The following is a 12621-nucleotide window of genomic DNA, read 5'->3' on the forward strand; positions in this document are numbered from 1 at the left end:
TTTCTGCTCTTGCCTGACTGCAGAGGGCGCTGTTTGACACTTTTTGCTGGAGTCTAGTTTGGCCTGCGTCGCCTTCAAATAGGATCTTTTCAGTTCCCTTGGCAGCTTGCAGCCATACTACCCTGAAAACGCCCGATCTCATCCGATCTCGGAAGCTAAGCAGGGGCGGGCCTGGTTAGTGCTTGGATGGGAGACCGCCTGGGAATACCAGGTGCTGTAAGCTTTTTATGGTTTCTGCTCTTGCCTGACAGCAGAGGGCGCTGTTTGACACTTTTTGCTGGAGTCTAGTTTGGCCTGCGTCGCCTTCAAATAGGTTCTTTTCAGTTGATCTGGCAGCTTACGGCCATACTACCCTGAAAACGCCCGATCTCGTAAGCTAAACAGGGGTGGGCCTGGTTAGTACTTGGATGGGAGACCGCCTGGGAATACCAGGTGCTGTAAGCCTTTTATGGTTTCTGCTCATGCCTGACAGCAGAGGGCGCTATTTGACACTTTTTGCTGGAGTCTAGTTTGGCCTGCGTCGCCTTCAAATAGGATCTTTTCAGTTGACCTGGCAGCTTACGGCCAAACTACCCTGAAAACGCCCGATCTCGGAAGCTAAGCAGGGGCGGGCCTGGTTAGTACTTGGATGGGAGACCGCCTGGGAATACCAGGTGCTGTAAGCTTTTTATGGTTTCTGCTCTTGCCTGACAGCAAAGGGCGCTGTTTGACACTTTTTGCCAGAGTCTAGTTTGGCCTGCGTCACCTTCAAATAGGATCTTTTCAGTTGACCTGGCAGCTTACGGCCATACTACCCTGAAAACGCCCGATCTCGTCCGATCTCGGAAGCTAAGCAGGGGCGGACCTGGTTAGTACTTGGATGGGAGACCGCCTGGGAATACCAGGTGCTGCAAGCTTTTTATGGTTTCTGCTCTTGCCTGACAGCAAAAGGCGCTGTTTGACACTTTTTGCCAGAGCCTAGTTTGGCCTGCGTCGCCTTCAAATAGGATCTTTTCAGTTGATCTGGCAGCTTACGGCCATACTATCCTGAAAAAGTCCGATCTCGTCCGATCTCGGAAGCTAAGCAGGGGCGGGCCTGGTTAGTACTTGGATGGGAGACCGCCTGGGAATACCAGGTGCTGTAAGCTTTATATGGTTTCTGCTCTTGCCTGACAGCAGAGGGCGCTGTTTGACACTTTTTGCTGGAGTCTAGTTTGGCCTGCGTCGCCTTCAAATAGGATCTTTTCAGTTGATCTGGCAGCTTACGGCCATACTACCCTGAAAACGCCCGATCTCGGACGCTAAGCAGGGGCGGGCCTGGTTGGTACTTGGATGGGAGACCGCCTGGGAATACCAGGTGCTGTAAGCTTTTTATGGTTTCTGCTCTTGCCTGACAGCAAAGGGCGCTGTTTGACACTTTTTGCCAGAGTCTAGTTTGGCCTGCGTCACCTTCAAATAGGATCTTTTCAGTTGACCTGGCAGCTTACGGCCATACTACCCTGAAAACGCCCGATCTCGTCCGATCTCGGAAGCTAAGCAGGGGCGGGCCTGGTTTGTACTTGGATGGGAGACCGCCTGGGAATACCAGGTGCTGTAAGCTTTTTATGGTTTCTGCTCTTTCCTGACAGCAGAGGGCGCTGTTTGACACTTTTTGCTGGAGTCTAGTTTGGCCTGCGTCGCCTTCAAATAGGATCTTTTCAGTTGATCTGGCAGCTTACGGCCATACTACCCTGAAAACGCCCGATCTCGGACGCTAAGCAGGGGCGGGCCTGGTTAGTACTTGGATGGGAGACCGCCTGGGAATACCAGGTGCTGTAAGCTTTTTATGGTTTCTGCTCTTGCCTGACAGCAAAGGGCGCTGTTTGACACTTTTTGCTGGAGTCTAGTTTGGCCTGCGTCGCCTTCAAATAGGATCTTTTCAGTTGCCTTGGCAGCTTACAGCCATACTACCCTGAAAACGCCCGATCTCATCCGATCTCGGAAGCTAAGCAGGGGCGGGCCTGGTTAGTACTTGGATGGGAGACCGCCTGGGAATACCAGGTGCTGTAAGCTTTTTATGGTTTCTGCTCTTGCCTGACAGCAGAGGGCGCTGTTTGACACTTTTTGCCAGAGTCTAGTTTGGCCTGCGTCACCTTCAAATAGGATCTTTTCAATTGACCTGGCAGCTTACGGCCATACTACCCTGAAAACGCCCGATCTCGTCCGATCTCGGAAGCTAAGCAGGGGCGGGCCTGGTTAGTACTTGGATGGGAGACCGCCTGGGAATACCAGGTGCTGAAAGCTTTTTTTGGTTTCTGTTCTTGCCTGACAGCAGAGGGCGCTGTTTGACACTTTTTGCTGGAGTCTAGTTTGGCCTGTGTCACCTTCAAATAGGATCTTTTCAGTTGACCTGGCAGCTTACGGCCATACTACCCTTAAAACGCCTGATCTCGTCCGATCTCGGAAGCTAAGCAGGGGCGGGCCTGGTTAGTACTTGGATGGGAGACCGCCTGGGAATACCAGGTGCTGTAAGCCTTTTATGGTTTCTGCTCATGCCTGACAGCAGAGGGCGCTATTTGACACTTTTTGCTGGAGTCTAGTTTGGCCTGCGTCGCCTTCAAATAGGATCTTTTCAGTTGACCTGGCAGCTTACGGCCAAACTACCCTGAAAACGCCCGATCTTGTCCGATCTCGGAAGCTAAGCAGGGGCGGGCCTGGTTAGTACTTGGATGGGAGACCGCCTGGGAATACCAGGTGCTGAAAGCTTTTTATGGTTTCTGTTCTTGCCTGACAGCAGAGGGCGCTGTTTGACACTTTTTGCTGGAGTCTAGTTTGGCCTGCGTCACCTTCAAATAGGATCTTTTCAGTTGACCTGGCAGCTTACGGCCATACTACCCTTAAAACGCCTGATCTCGTCCGATCTCGGAAGCTAAGCAGGGGCGGGCCTGGTTAGTACTTGGATGGGAGACCGCCTGGGAATACCAGGTGCTGTAAGCTTTATATGGTTTCTGCTCTTGCCTGACAGCAGAGGGCGCTGTTTGACACTTTTTGCTGGAGTCTAGTTTGGCCTGCGTCGCCTTCAAATAGGATCTTTTCAGTTGATCTGGCAGCTTACGGCCATACTACCCTGAAAACGCCCGATCTCGGACGCTAAGCAGGGGCGGGCCTGGTTGGTACTTGGATGGGAGACCACCTGGGAATACCAGGTGCTGTAAGCTTTTTATGGTTTCTGCTCTTGCCTGACAGCAGAGGGCGCTGTTTGACCCTTTTTGCTGGAGTCTAGTTTGGCCTGCGTCACCTTCAAATAGGATCTTTTCAGTTGACCTGGCAGCTTACGGCCATACTACCCTTAAAACGCCTGATCTTGTCCGATCTCGGAAGCTAAGCAGGGGCGGCCCTGGTTAGTACTTGGATGGGAGACCGCCTGGGAATACCAGGTGCTGTAAGCTTTTTATGGTTTCTGCTCTTGCCTGACAGCAGAGGGCGCTGTTTGACACTTTTTGCTGGAGTCTAGTTTGGTCTGCGTCGCCTTCAAATAGGATCTTTTCAGTTGACCTGGCAGCTTACGGCCATACTACCCTGAAAATGCCCGATCTCGTCCGATCTCGTAAGCTAAACAGGGGTGGGCCTGGTTAGTACTTGGATGGGAGACCGCCTGGGAATACCAGGTGCTGTAAGCTTTTTATGGTTTCTGCTCTTGCCTGACTGCAGAGGGCGCTGTTTGACACTTTTTGCTGGAGTCTAGTTTGGCCTGCGTCGCCTTCAAATAGGATCTTTTCAGTTCCCTTGGCAGCTTGCAGCCATACTACCCTGAAAACGCCCGATCTCATCCGATCTCGGAAGCTAAGCAGGGGCGGGCCTGGTTAGTGCTTGGATGGGAGACCGCCTGGGAATACCAGGTGCTGTAAGCTTTTTATGGTTTCTGCTCTTGCCTGACAGCAGAGGGCGCTGTTTGACACTTTTTGCTGGAGTCTAGTTTGGCCTGCGTCGCCTTCAAATAGGTTCTTTTCAGTTGATCTGGCAGCTTACGGCCATACTACCCTGAAAACGCCCGATCTCGTAAGCTAAACAGGGGTGGGCCTGGTTAGTACTTGGATGGGAGACCGCCTGGGAATACCAGGTGCTGTAAGCCTTTTATGGTTTCTGCTCATGCCTGACAGCAGAGGGCGCTATTTGACACTTTTTGCTGGAGTCTAGTTTGGCCTGCGTCGCCTTCAAATAGGATCTTTTCAGTTGACCTGGCAGCTTACGGCCAAACTACCCTGAAAACGCCCGATCTCGGAAGCTAAGCAGGGGCGGGCCTGGTTAGTACTTGGATGGGAGACCGCCTGGGAATACCAGGTGCTGTAAGCTTTTTATGGTTTCTGCTCTTGCCTGACAGCAAAGGGCGCTGTTTGACACTTTTTGCCAGAGTCTAGTTTGGCCTGCGTCACCTTCAAATAGGATCTTTTCAGTTGACCTGGCAGCTTACGGCCATACTACCCTGAAAACGCCCGATCTCGTCCGATCTCGGAAGCTAAGCAGGGGCGGACCTGGTTAGTACTTGGATGGGAGACCGCCTGGGAATACCAGGTGCTGCAAGCTTTTTATGGTTTCTGCTCTTGCCTGACAGCAAAAGGCGCTGTTTGACACTTTTTGCCAGAGCCTAGTTTGGCCTGCGTCGCCTTCAAATAGGATCTTTTCAGTTGATCTGGCAGCTTACGGCCATACTATCCTGAAAAAGTCCGATCTCGTCCGATCTCGGAAGCTAAGCAGGGGCGGGCCTGGTTAGTACTTGGATGGGAGACCGCCTGGGAATACCAGGTGCTGTAAGCTTTTTATGGTTTCTGCTCTTGCCTGACAGCAGAGGGCGCTGTTTGACACTTTTTGCTGGAGTCTAGTTTGGCCTGCGTCGCCTTCAAATAGGATCTTTTCATTTGATCTGGCAGCTTACGGCCATACTACCCTGAAAACGCCCGATCTCGGACGCTAAGCAGGGGCGGGCCTGGTTGGTACTTGGATGGGAGACCGCCTGGGAATACCAGGTGCTGTAAGCTTTTTATGGTTTCTGCTCTTGCCTGACAGCAAAGGGCGCTGTTTGACACTTTTTGCCAGAGTCTAGTTTGGCCTGCGTCACCTTCAAATAGGATCTTTTCAGTTGACCTGGCAGCTTACGGCCATACTACCCTGAAAACGCCCGATCTCGTCCGATCTCGGAAGCTAAGCAGGGGCGGGCCTGGTTTGTACTTGGATGGGAGACCGCCTGGGAATACCAGGTGCTGTAAGCTTTTTATGGTTTCTGCTCTTTCCTGACAGCAGAGGGCGCTGTTTGACACTTTTTGCTGGAGTCTAGTTTGGCCTGCGTCGCCTTCAAATAGGATCTTTTCAGTTGATCTGGCAGCTTACGGCCATACTACCCTGAAAACGCCCGATCTCGGACGCTAAGCAGGGGCGGGCCTGGTTAGTACTTGGATGGGAGACCGCCTGGGAATACCAGGTGCTGTAAGCTTTTTATGGTTTCTGCTCTTGCCTGACAGCAAAGGGCGCTGTTTGACACTTTTTGCTGGAGTCTAGTTTGGCCTGCGTCGCCTTCAAATAGGATCTTTTCAGTTGCCTTGGCAGCTTACAGCCATACTACCCTGAAAACGCCCGATCTCATCCGATCTCGGAAGCTAAGCAGGGGCGGGCCTGGTTAGTACTTGGATGGGAGACCGCCTGGGAATACCAGGTGCTGTAAGCTTTTTATGGTTTCTGCTCTTGCCTGACAGCAGAGGGCGCTGTTTGACACTTTTTGCCAGAGTCTAGTTTGGCCTGCGTCACCTTCAAATAGGATCTTTTCAGTTGACCTGGCAGCTTACGGCCATACTACCCTGAAAACGCCCGATCTCGTCCGATCTCGGAAGCTAAGCAGGGGCGGGCCTGGTTAGTACTTGGATGGGAGACCGCCTGGGAATACCAGGTGCTGAAAGCTTTTTTTGGTTTCTGTTCTTGCCTGACAGCAGAGGGCGCTGTTTGACACTTTTTGCTGGAGTCTAGTTTGGCCTGTGTCACCTTCAAATAGGATCTTTTCAGTTGACCTGGCAGCTTACGGCCATACTACCCTTAAAACGCCTGATCTCGTCCGATCTCGGAAGCTAAGCAGGGGCGGGCCTGGTTAGTACTTGGATGGGAGACCGCCTGGGAATACCAGGTGCTGTAAGCCTTTTATGGTTTCTGCTCATGCCTGACAGCAGAGGGCGCTATTTGACACTTTTTGCTGGAGTCTAGTTTGGCCTGCGTCGCCTTCAAATAGGATCTTTTCAGTTGACCTGGCAGCTTACGGCCAAACTACCCTGAAAACGCCCGATCTTGTCCGATCTCGGAAGCTAAGCAGGGGCGGGCCTGGTTAGTACTTGGATGGGAGACCGCCTGGGAATACCAGGTGCTGAAAGCTTTTTATGGTTTCTGTTCTTGCCTGACAGCAGAGGGCGCTGTTTGACACTTTTTGCTGGAGTCTAGTTTGGCCTGCGTCACCTTCAAATAGGATCTTTTCAGTTGACCTGGCAGCTTACGGCCATACTACCCTTAAAACGCCTGATCTCGTCCGATCTCGGAAGCTAAGCAGGGGCGGGCCTGGTTAGTACTTGGATGGGAGACCGCCTGGGAATACCAGGTGCTGTAAGCTTTATATGGTTTCTGCTCTTGCCTGACAGCAGAGGGCGCTGTTTGACACTTTTTGCTGGAGTCTAGTTTGGCCTGCGTCGCCTTCAAATAGGATCTTTTCAGTTGATCTGGCAGCTTACGGCCATACTACCCTGAAAACGCCCGATCTCGGACGCTAAGCAGGGGCGGGCCTGGTTGGTACTTGGATGGGAGACCACCTGGGAATACCAGGTGCTGTAAGCTTTTTATGGTTTCTGCTCTTGCCTGACAGCAGAGGGCGCTGTTTGACCCTTTTTGCTGGAGTCTAGTTTGGCCTGCGTCACCTTCAAATAGGATCTTTTCAGTTGACCTGGCAGCTTACGGCCATACTACCCTTAAAACGCCTGATCTTGTCCGATCTCGGAAGCTAAGCAGGGGCGGCCCTGGTTAGTACTTGGATGGGAGACCGCCTGGGAATACCAGGTGCTGTAAGCTTTTTATGGTTTCTGCTCTTGCCTGACAGCAGAGGGCGCTGTTTGACACTTTTTGCTGGAGTCTAGTTTGGTCTGCGTCGCCTTCAAATAGGATCTTTTCAGTTGACCTGGCAGCTTACGGCCATACTACCCTGAAAATGCCCGATCTCGTCCGATCTCGTAAGCTAAACAGGGGTGGGCCTGGTTAGTACTTGGATGGGAGACCGCCTGGGAATACCAGGTGCTGTAAGCTTTTTATGGTTTCTGCTCTTGCCTGACTGCAGAGGGCGCTGTTTGACACTTTTTGCTGGAGTCTAGTTTGGCCTGCGTCGCCTTAAAATAGGATCTTTTCAGTTCCCTTGGCAGCTTGCAGCCATACTACCCTGAAAACGCCCGATCTCATCCGATCTCGGAAGCTAAGCAGGGGCGGGCCTGGTTAGTGCTTGGATGGGAGACCGCCTGGGAATACCAGGTGCTGTAAGCTTTTTATGGTTTCTGCTCTTGCCTGACAGCAGAGGGCGCTGTTTGACACTTTTTGCTGGAGTCTAGTTTGGCCTGCGTCGCCTTCAAATAGGTTCTTTTCAGTTGATCTGGCAGCTTACGGCCATACTACCCTGAAAACGCCCGATCTCGTAAGCTAAACAGGGGTGGGCCTGGTTAGTACTTGGATGGGAGACCGCCTGGGAATACCAGGTGCTGTAAGCCTTTTATGGTTTCTGCTCATGCCTGACAGCAGAGGGCGCTATTTGACACTTTTTGCTGGAGTCTAGTTTGGCCTGCGTCGCCTTCAAATAGGATCTTTTCAGTTGACCTGGCAGCTTACGGCCAAACTACCCTGAAAACGCCCGATCTCGGAAGCTAAGCAGGGGCGGGCCTGGTTAGTACTTGGATGGGAGACCGCCTGGGAATACCAGGTGCTGTAAGCTTTTTATGGTTTCTGCTCTTGCCTGACAGCAAAGGGCGCTGTTTGACACTTTTTGCCAGAGTCTAGTTTGGCCTGCGTCACCTTCAAATAGGATCTTTTCAGTTGACCTGGCAGCTTACGGCCATACTACCCTGAAAACGCCCGATCTCGTCCGATCTCGGAAGCTAAGCAGGGGCGGACCTGGTTAGTACTTGGATGGGAGACCGCCTGGGAATACCAGGTGCTGCAAGCTTTTTATGGTTTCTGCTCTTGCCTGACAGCAAAAGGCGCTGTTTGACACTTTTTGCCAGAGCCTAGTTTGGCCTGCGTCGCCTTCAAATAGGATCTTTTCAGTTGATCTGGCAGCTTACGGCCATACTATCCTGAAAAAGTCCGATCTCGTCCGATCTCGGAAGCTAAGCAGGGGCGGGCCTGGTTAGTACTTGGATGGGAGACCGCCTGGGAATACCAGGTGCTGTAAGCTTTTTATGGTTTCTGCTCTTGCCTGACAGCAGAGGGCGCTGTTTGACACTTTTTGCTGGAGTCTAGTTTGGCCTGCGTCGCCTTCAAATAGGATCTTTTCATTTGATCTGGCAGCTTACGGCCATACTACCCTGAAAACGCCCGATCTCGGACGCTAAGCAGGGGCGGGCCTGGTTGGTACTTGGATGGGAGACCGCCTGGGAATACCAGGTGCTGTAAGCTTTTTATGGTTTCTGCTCTTGCCTGACAGCAAAGGGCGCTGTTTGACACTTTTTGCCAGAGTCTAGTTTGGCCTGCGTCACCTTCAAATAGGATCTTTTCAGTTGACCTGGCAGCTTACGGCCATACTACCCTGAAAACGCCCGATCTCGTCCGATCTCGGAAGCTAAGCAGGGGCGGGCCTGGTTTGTACTTGGATGGGAGACCGCCTGGGAATACCAGGTGCTGTAAGCTTTTTATGGTTTCTGCTCTTTCCTGACAGCAGAGGGCGCTGTTTGACACTTTTTGCTGGAGTCTAGTTTGGCCTGCGTCGCCTTCAAATAGGATCTTTTCAGTTGATCTGGCAGCTTACGGCCATACTACCCTGAAAACGCCCGATCTCGGACGCTAAGCAGGGGCGGGCCTGGTTAGTACTTGGATGGGAGACCGCCTGGGAATACCAGGTGCTGTAAGCTTTTTATGGTTTCTGCTCTTGCCTGACAGCAAAGGGCGCTGTTTGACACTTTTTGCTGGAGTCTAGTTTGGCCTGCGTCGCCTTCAAATAGGATCTTTTCAGTTGCCTTGGCAGCTTACAGCCATACTACCCTGAAAACGCCCGATCTCATCCGATCTCGGAAGCTAAGCAGGGGCGGGCCTGGTTAGTACTTGGATGGGAGACCGCCTGGGAATACCAGGTGCTGTAAGCTTTTTATGGTTTCTGCTCTTGCCTGACAGCAGAGGGCGCTGTTTGACACTTTTTGCCAGAGTCTAGTTTGGCCTGCGTCACCTTCAAATAGGATCTTTTCAGTTGACCTGGCAGCTTACGGCCATACTACCCTGAAAACGCCCGATCTCGTCCGATCTCGGAAGCTAAGCAGGGGCGGGCCTGGTTAGTACTTGGATGGGAGACCGCCTGGGAATACCAGGTGCTGAAAGCTTTTTTTGGTTTCTGTTCTTGCCTGACAGCAGAGGGCGCTGTTTGACACTTTTTGCTGGAGTCTAGTTTGGCCTGTGTCACCTTCAAATAGGATCTTTTCAGTTGACCTGGCAGCTTACGGCCATACTACCCTTAAAACGCCTGATCTCGTCCGATCTCGGAAGCTAAGCAGGGGCGGGCCTGGTTAGTACTTGGATGGGAGACCGCCTGGGAATACCAGGTGCTGTAAGCCTTTTATGGTTTCTGCTCATGCCTGACAGCAGAGGGCGCTATTTGACACTTTTTGCTGGAGTCTAGTTTGGCCTGCGTCGCCTTCAAATAGGATCTTTTCAGTTGACCTGGCAGCTTACGGCCAAACTACCCTGAAAACGCCCGATCTTGTCCGATCTCGGAAGCTAAGCAGGGGCGGGCCTGGTTAGTACTTGGATGGGAGACCGCCTGGGAATACCAGGTGCTGAAAGCTTTTTATGGTTTCTGTTCTTGCCTGACAGCAGAGGGCGCTGTTTGACACTTTTTGCTGGAGTCTAGTTTGGCCTGCGTCACCTTCAAATAGGATCTTTTCAGTTGACCTGGCAGCTTACGGCCATACTACCCTTAAAACGCCTGATCTCGTCCGATCTCGGAAGCTAAGCAGGGGCGGGCCTGGTTAGTACTTGGATGGGAGACCGCCTGGGAATACCAGGTGCTGTAAGCTTTATATGGTTTCTGCTCTTGCCTGACAGCAGAGGGCGCTGTTTGACACTTTTTGCTGGAGTCTAGTTTGGCCTGCGTCGCCTTCAAATAGGATCTTTTCAGTTGATCTGGCAGCTTACGGCCATACTACCCTGAAAACGCCCGATCTCGGACGCTAAGCAGGGGCGGGCCTGGTTGGTACTTGGATGGGAGACCACCTGGGAATACCAGGTGCTGTAAGCTTTTTATGGTTTCTGCTCTTGCCTGACAGCAGAGGGCGCTGTTTGACCCTTTTTGCTGGAGTCTAGTTTGGCCTGCGTCACCTTCAAATAGGATCTTTTCAGTTGACCTGGCAGCTTACGGCCATACTACCCTTAAAACGCCTGATCTTGTCCGATCTCGGAAGCTAAGCAGGGGCGGCCCTGGTTAGTACTTGGATGGGAGACCGCCTGGGAATACCAGGTGCTGTAAGCTTTTTATGGTTTCTGCTCTTGCCTGACAGCAGAGGGCGCTGTTTGACACTTTTTGCTGGAGTCTAGTTTGGTCTGCGTCGCCTTCAAATAGGATCTTTTCAGTTGACCTGGCAGCTTACGGCCATACTACCCTGAAAATGCCCGATCTCGTCCGATCTCGTAAGCTAAACAGGGGTGGGCCTGGTTAGTACTTGGATGGGAGACCGCCTGGGAATACCAGGTGCTGTAAGCTTTTTATGGTTTCTGCTCTTGCCTGACTGCAGAGGGCGCTGTTTGACACTTTTTGCTGGAGTCTAGTTTGGCCTGCGTCGCCTTCAAATAGGATCTTTTCAGTTCCCTTGGCAGCTTGCAGCCATACTACCCTGAAAACGCCCGATCTCATCCGATCTCGGAAGCTAAGCAGGGGCGGGCCTGGTTAGTGCTTGGATGGGAGACCGCCTGGGAATACCAGGTGCTGTAAGCTTTTTATGGTTTCTGCTCTTGCCTGACAGCAGAGGGCGCTGTTTGACACTTTTTGCTGGAGTCTAGTTTGGCCTGCGTCGCCTTCAAATAGGTTCTTTTCAGTTGATCTGGCAGCTTACGGCCATACTACCCTGAAAACGCCCGATCTCGTAAGCTAAACAGGGGTGGGCCTGGTTAGTACTTGGATGGGAGACCGCCTGGGAATACCAGGTGCTGTAAGCCTTTTATGGTTTCTGCTCATGCCTGACAGCAGAGGGCGCTATTTGACACTTTTTGCTGGAGTCTAGTTTGGCCTGCGTCGCCTTCAAATAGGATCTTTTCAGTTGACCTGGCAGCTTACGGCCAAACTACCCTGAAAACGCCCGATCTCGGAAGCTAAGCAGGGGCGGGCCTGGTTAGTACTTGGATGGGAGACCGCCTGGGAATACCAGGTGCTGTAAGCTTTTTATGGTTTCTGCTCTTGCCTGACAGCAAAGGGCGCTGTTTGACACTTTTTGCCAGAGTCTAGTTTGGCCTGCGTCACCTTCAAATAGGATCTTTTCAGTTGACCTGGCAGCTTACGGCCATACTACCCTGAAAACGCCCGATCTCGTCCGATCTCGGAAGCTAAGCAGGGGCGGACCTGGTTAGTACTTGGATGGGAGACCGCCTGGGAATACCAGGTGCTGCAAGCTTTTTATGGTTTCTGCTCTTGCCTGACAGCAAAAGGCGCTGTTTGACACTTTTTGCCAGAGCCTAGTTTGGCCTGCGTCGCCTTCAAATAGGATCTTTTCAGTTGATCTGGCAGCTTACGGCCATACTATCCTGAAAAAGTCCGATCTCGTCCGATCTCGGAAGCTAAGCAGGGGCGGGCCTGGTTAGTACTTGGATGGGAGACCGCCTGGGAATACCAGGTGCTGTAAGCTTTATATGGTTTCTGCTCTTGCCTGACAGCAGAGGGCGCTGTTTGACACTTTTTGCTGGAGTCTAGTTTGGCCTGCGTCGCCTTCAAATAGGATCTTTTCAGTTGCCTTGGCAGCTTACAGCCATACTACCCTGAAAACGCCCGATCTCATCCGATCTCGGAAGCTAAGCAGGGGCGGGCCTGGTTAGTACTTGGATGGGAGACCGCCTGGGAATACCAGGTGCTGTAAGCTTTTTATGGTTTCTGCTCTTGCCTGACAGCAGAGGGCGCTGTTTGACACTTTTTGCCAGAGTCTAGTTTGGCCTGCGTCACCTTCAAATAGGATCTTTTCAATTGACCTGGCAGCTTACGGCCATACTACCCTGAAAACGCCCGATCTCGTCCGATCTCGGAAGCTAAGCAGGGGCGGGCCTGGTTAGTACTTGGATGGGAGACCGCCTGGGAATACCAGGTGCTGAAAGCTTTTTTTGGTTTCTGTTCTTGCCTGACAGCAGAGGGCGCTGTTTGACACTTTTTGCTGGAGTCTAGTTTGGCCTGTGTCACCTTCAAATAGGATC

The 12621-nt window shown here is 52.1% G+C and overlaps 38 non-coding genes and 17 pseudogenes across 38 annotated transcripts; all 55 read left to right on the forward strand.

Annotated features, from left to right (window-relative positions):
- The first annotated feature begins 104 nt into the window (after nt 1–104).
- On the forward strand, nt 105–223 carry LOC131117074 (5S ribosomal RNA). The gene has a single exon (XR_009124303.1). It is a non-coding gene; the product is annotated as a 5S ribosomal RNA (ribosomal RNA).
- A 112-nt stretch (nt 224–335) lies between these two features.
- LOC131113053 (5S ribosomal RNA) lies at nt 336–444 on the forward strand (annotated as a pseudogene).
- A 112-nt stretch (nt 445–556) lies between these two features.
- On the forward strand, nt 557–665 carry LOC131112431 (5S ribosomal RNA; annotated as a pseudogene).
- A 112-nt stretch (nt 666–777) lies between these two features.
- On the forward strand, nt 778–896 carry LOC131117317 (5S ribosomal RNA). Its single transcript, XR_009124538.1, has one exon. It is a non-coding gene; the product is annotated as a 5S ribosomal RNA (ribosomal RNA).
- A 112-nt stretch (nt 897–1008) lies between these two features.
- Nucleotides 1009–1127, forward strand: LOC131118372 (5S ribosomal RNA). The gene has a single exon (XR_009125535.1). It is a non-coding gene; the product is annotated as a 5S ribosomal RNA (ribosomal RNA).
- Nucleotides 1128–1239: 112 nt separating this feature from the next.
- LOC131113424 (5S ribosomal RNA) lies at nt 1240–1348 on the forward strand (annotated as a pseudogene).
- Nucleotides 1349–1460: 112 nt separating this feature from the next.
- On the forward strand, nt 1461–1579 carry LOC131115789 (5S ribosomal RNA). Its single transcript, XR_009123059.1, has one exon. It is a non-coding gene; the product is annotated as a 5S ribosomal RNA (ribosomal RNA).
- A 112-nt stretch (nt 1580–1691) lies between these two features.
- Nucleotides 1692–1800, forward strand: LOC131112606 (5S ribosomal RNA; annotated as a pseudogene).
- Nucleotides 1801–1912: 112 nt separating this feature from the next.
- On the forward strand, nt 1913–2031 carry LOC131117210 (5S ribosomal RNA). The gene has a single exon (XR_009124435.1). It is a non-coding gene; the product is annotated as a 5S ribosomal RNA (ribosomal RNA).
- A 112-nt stretch (nt 2032–2143) lies between these two features.
- LOC131116413 (5S ribosomal RNA) lies at nt 2144–2262 on the forward strand. Its single transcript, XR_009123661.1, has one exon. It is a non-coding gene; the product is annotated as a 5S ribosomal RNA (ribosomal RNA).
- Nucleotides 2263–2374: 112 nt separating this feature from the next.
- On the forward strand, nt 2375–2493 carry LOC131116271 (5S ribosomal RNA). The gene has a single exon (XR_009123526.1). It is a non-coding gene; the product is annotated as a 5S ribosomal RNA (ribosomal RNA).
- Nucleotides 2494–2605: 112 nt separating this feature from the next.
- LOC131118687 (5S ribosomal RNA) lies at nt 2606–2724 on the forward strand. The gene has a single exon (XR_009125845.1). It is a non-coding gene; the product is annotated as a 5S ribosomal RNA (ribosomal RNA).
- Nucleotides 2725–2836: 112 nt separating this feature from the next.
- Nucleotides 2837–2955, forward strand: LOC131116489 (5S ribosomal RNA). The gene has a single exon (XR_009123735.1). It is a non-coding gene; the product is annotated as a 5S ribosomal RNA (ribosomal RNA).
- A 112-nt stretch (nt 2956–3067) lies between these two features.
- LOC131113116 (5S ribosomal RNA) lies at nt 3068–3176 on the forward strand (annotated as a pseudogene).
- A 112-nt stretch (nt 3177–3288) lies between these two features.
- On the forward strand, nt 3289–3407 carry LOC131118878 (5S ribosomal RNA). The gene has a single exon (XR_009126018.1). It is a non-coding gene; the product is annotated as a 5S ribosomal RNA (ribosomal RNA).
- Nucleotides 3408–3519: 112 nt separating this feature from the next.
- Nucleotides 3520–3638, forward strand: LOC131117632 (5S ribosomal RNA). Its single transcript, XR_009124843.1, has one exon. It is a non-coding gene; the product is annotated as a 5S ribosomal RNA (ribosomal RNA).
- Nucleotides 3639–3750: 112 nt separating this feature from the next.
- LOC131117075 (5S ribosomal RNA) lies at nt 3751–3869 on the forward strand. The gene has a single exon (XR_009124304.1). It is a non-coding gene; the product is annotated as a 5S ribosomal RNA (ribosomal RNA).
- Nucleotides 3870–3981: 112 nt separating this feature from the next.
- LOC131113054 (5S ribosomal RNA) lies at nt 3982–4090 on the forward strand (annotated as a pseudogene).
- A 112-nt stretch (nt 4091–4202) lies between these two features.
- On the forward strand, nt 4203–4311 carry LOC131112432 (5S ribosomal RNA; annotated as a pseudogene).
- Nucleotides 4312–4423: 112 nt separating this feature from the next.
- LOC131117318 (5S ribosomal RNA) lies at nt 4424–4542 on the forward strand. The gene has a single exon (XR_009124539.1). It is a non-coding gene; the product is annotated as a 5S ribosomal RNA (ribosomal RNA).
- Nucleotides 4543–4654: 112 nt separating this feature from the next.
- On the forward strand, nt 4655–4773 carry LOC131118374 (5S ribosomal RNA). Its single transcript, XR_009125537.1, has one exon. It is a non-coding gene; the product is annotated as a 5S ribosomal RNA (ribosomal RNA).
- Nucleotides 4774–4885: 112 nt separating this feature from the next.
- LOC131113425 (5S ribosomal RNA) lies at nt 4886–4994 on the forward strand (annotated as a pseudogene).
- A 112-nt stretch (nt 4995–5106) lies between these two features.
- Nucleotides 5107–5225, forward strand: LOC131115790 (5S ribosomal RNA). The gene has a single exon (XR_009123060.1). It is a non-coding gene; the product is annotated as a 5S ribosomal RNA (ribosomal RNA).
- A 112-nt stretch (nt 5226–5337) lies between these two features.
- LOC131112607 (5S ribosomal RNA) lies at nt 5338–5446 on the forward strand (annotated as a pseudogene).
- A 112-nt stretch (nt 5447–5558) lies between these two features.
- LOC131117222 (5S ribosomal RNA) lies at nt 5559–5677 on the forward strand. The gene has a single exon (XR_009124446.1). It is a non-coding gene; the product is annotated as a 5S ribosomal RNA (ribosomal RNA).
- Nucleotides 5678–5789: 112 nt separating this feature from the next.
- On the forward strand, nt 5790–5908 carry LOC131116414 (5S ribosomal RNA). The gene has a single exon (XR_009123662.1). It is a non-coding gene; the product is annotated as a 5S ribosomal RNA (ribosomal RNA).
- A 112-nt stretch (nt 5909–6020) lies between these two features.
- LOC131116272 (5S ribosomal RNA) lies at nt 6021–6139 on the forward strand. Its single transcript, XR_009123527.1, has one exon. It is a non-coding gene; the product is annotated as a 5S ribosomal RNA (ribosomal RNA).
- Nucleotides 6140–6251: 112 nt separating this feature from the next.
- On the forward strand, nt 6252–6370 carry LOC131118688 (5S ribosomal RNA). The gene has a single exon (XR_009125846.1). It is a non-coding gene; the product is annotated as a 5S ribosomal RNA (ribosomal RNA).
- Nucleotides 6371–6482: 112 nt separating this feature from the next.
- On the forward strand, nt 6483–6601 carry LOC131116491 (5S ribosomal RNA). Its single transcript, XR_009123737.1, has one exon. It is a non-coding gene; the product is annotated as a 5S ribosomal RNA (ribosomal RNA).
- Nucleotides 6602–6713: 112 nt separating this feature from the next.
- On the forward strand, nt 6714–6822 carry LOC131113117 (5S ribosomal RNA; annotated as a pseudogene).
- A 112-nt stretch (nt 6823–6934) lies between these two features.
- Nucleotides 6935–7053, forward strand: LOC131118879 (5S ribosomal RNA). The gene has a single exon (XR_009126019.1). It is a non-coding gene; the product is annotated as a 5S ribosomal RNA (ribosomal RNA).
- A 112-nt stretch (nt 7054–7165) lies between these two features.
- LOC131117633 (5S ribosomal RNA) lies at nt 7166–7284 on the forward strand. The gene has a single exon (XR_009124844.1). It is a non-coding gene; the product is annotated as a 5S ribosomal RNA (ribosomal RNA).
- A 112-nt stretch (nt 7285–7396) lies between these two features.
- Nucleotides 7397–7515, forward strand: LOC131117076 (5S ribosomal RNA). Its single transcript, XR_009124305.1, has one exon. It is a non-coding gene; the product is annotated as a 5S ribosomal RNA (ribosomal RNA).
- A 112-nt stretch (nt 7516–7627) lies between these two features.
- Nucleotides 7628–7736, forward strand: LOC131113055 (5S ribosomal RNA; annotated as a pseudogene).
- A 112-nt stretch (nt 7737–7848) lies between these two features.
- Nucleotides 7849–7957, forward strand: LOC131112433 (5S ribosomal RNA; annotated as a pseudogene).
- Nucleotides 7958–8069: 112 nt separating this feature from the next.
- On the forward strand, nt 8070–8188 carry LOC131117319 (5S ribosomal RNA). The gene has a single exon (XR_009124540.1). It is a non-coding gene; the product is annotated as a 5S ribosomal RNA (ribosomal RNA).
- Nucleotides 8189–8300: 112 nt separating this feature from the next.
- LOC131118375 (5S ribosomal RNA) lies at nt 8301–8419 on the forward strand. The gene has a single exon (XR_009125538.1). It is a non-coding gene; the product is annotated as a 5S ribosomal RNA (ribosomal RNA).
- A 112-nt stretch (nt 8420–8531) lies between these two features.
- On the forward strand, nt 8532–8640 carry LOC131113426 (5S ribosomal RNA; annotated as a pseudogene).
- A 112-nt stretch (nt 8641–8752) lies between these two features.
- LOC131115791 (5S ribosomal RNA) lies at nt 8753–8871 on the forward strand. Its single transcript, XR_009123061.1, has one exon. It is a non-coding gene; the product is annotated as a 5S ribosomal RNA (ribosomal RNA).
- Nucleotides 8872–8983: 112 nt separating this feature from the next.
- On the forward strand, nt 8984–9092 carry LOC131112608 (5S ribosomal RNA; annotated as a pseudogene).
- A 112-nt stretch (nt 9093–9204) lies between these two features.
- Nucleotides 9205–9323, forward strand: LOC131117234 (5S ribosomal RNA). The gene has a single exon (XR_009124457.1). It is a non-coding gene; the product is annotated as a 5S ribosomal RNA (ribosomal RNA).
- A 112-nt stretch (nt 9324–9435) lies between these two features.
- On the forward strand, nt 9436–9554 carry LOC131116415 (5S ribosomal RNA). Its single transcript, XR_009123663.1, has one exon. It is a non-coding gene; the product is annotated as a 5S ribosomal RNA (ribosomal RNA).
- A 112-nt stretch (nt 9555–9666) lies between these two features.
- On the forward strand, nt 9667–9785 carry LOC131116273 (5S ribosomal RNA). The gene has a single exon (XR_009123528.1). It is a non-coding gene; the product is annotated as a 5S ribosomal RNA (ribosomal RNA).
- A 112-nt stretch (nt 9786–9897) lies between these two features.
- LOC131118689 (5S ribosomal RNA) lies at nt 9898–10016 on the forward strand. The gene has a single exon (XR_009125847.1). It is a non-coding gene; the product is annotated as a 5S ribosomal RNA (ribosomal RNA).
- A 112-nt stretch (nt 10017–10128) lies between these two features.
- On the forward strand, nt 10129–10247 carry LOC131116493 (5S ribosomal RNA). The gene has a single exon (XR_009123739.1). It is a non-coding gene; the product is annotated as a 5S ribosomal RNA (ribosomal RNA).
- Nucleotides 10248–10359: 112 nt separating this feature from the next.
- Nucleotides 10360–10468, forward strand: LOC131113118 (5S ribosomal RNA; annotated as a pseudogene).
- A 112-nt stretch (nt 10469–10580) lies between these two features.
- LOC131118880 (5S ribosomal RNA) lies at nt 10581–10699 on the forward strand. The gene has a single exon (XR_009126020.1). It is a non-coding gene; the product is annotated as a 5S ribosomal RNA (ribosomal RNA).
- A 112-nt stretch (nt 10700–10811) lies between these two features.
- On the forward strand, nt 10812–10930 carry LOC131117634 (5S ribosomal RNA). The gene has a single exon (XR_009124845.1). It is a non-coding gene; the product is annotated as a 5S ribosomal RNA (ribosomal RNA).
- Nucleotides 10931–11042: 112 nt separating this feature from the next.
- LOC131117077 (5S ribosomal RNA) lies at nt 11043–11161 on the forward strand. Its single transcript, XR_009124306.1, has one exon. It is a non-coding gene; the product is annotated as a 5S ribosomal RNA (ribosomal RNA).
- A 112-nt stretch (nt 11162–11273) lies between these two features.
- LOC131113057 (5S ribosomal RNA) lies at nt 11274–11382 on the forward strand (annotated as a pseudogene).
- A 112-nt stretch (nt 11383–11494) lies between these two features.
- Nucleotides 11495–11603, forward strand: LOC131112434 (5S ribosomal RNA; annotated as a pseudogene).
- A 112-nt stretch (nt 11604–11715) lies between these two features.
- LOC131117320 (5S ribosomal RNA) lies at nt 11716–11834 on the forward strand. The gene has a single exon (XR_009124541.1). It is a non-coding gene; the product is annotated as a 5S ribosomal RNA (ribosomal RNA).
- Nucleotides 11835–11946: 112 nt separating this feature from the next.
- LOC131118376 (5S ribosomal RNA) lies at nt 11947–12065 on the forward strand. The gene has a single exon (XR_009125539.1). It is a non-coding gene; the product is annotated as a 5S ribosomal RNA (ribosomal RNA).
- A 112-nt stretch (nt 12066–12177) lies between these two features.
- On the forward strand, nt 12178–12296 carry LOC131117245 (5S ribosomal RNA). Its single transcript, XR_009124468.1, has one exon. It is a non-coding gene; the product is annotated as a 5S ribosomal RNA (ribosomal RNA).
- A 112-nt stretch (nt 12297–12408) lies between these two features.
- LOC131116416 (5S ribosomal RNA) lies at nt 12409–12527 on the forward strand. Its single transcript, XR_009123664.1, has one exon. It is a non-coding gene; the product is annotated as a 5S ribosomal RNA (ribosomal RNA).
- The last annotated feature ends 94 nt before the right edge of the window (nt 12528–12621 follow it).

This window comes from Doryrhamphus excisus, unplaced genomic scaffold (genome assembly GCF_030265055.1).
Source record: "Doryrhamphus excisus isolate RoL2022-K1 unplaced genomic scaffold, RoL_Dexc_1.0 HiC_scaffold_25, whole genome shotgun sequence".
NCBI classification, from domain to species: Eukaryota; Metazoa; Chordata; class Actinopteri; order Syngnathiformes; family Syngnathidae; genus Doryrhamphus; species Doryrhamphus excisus.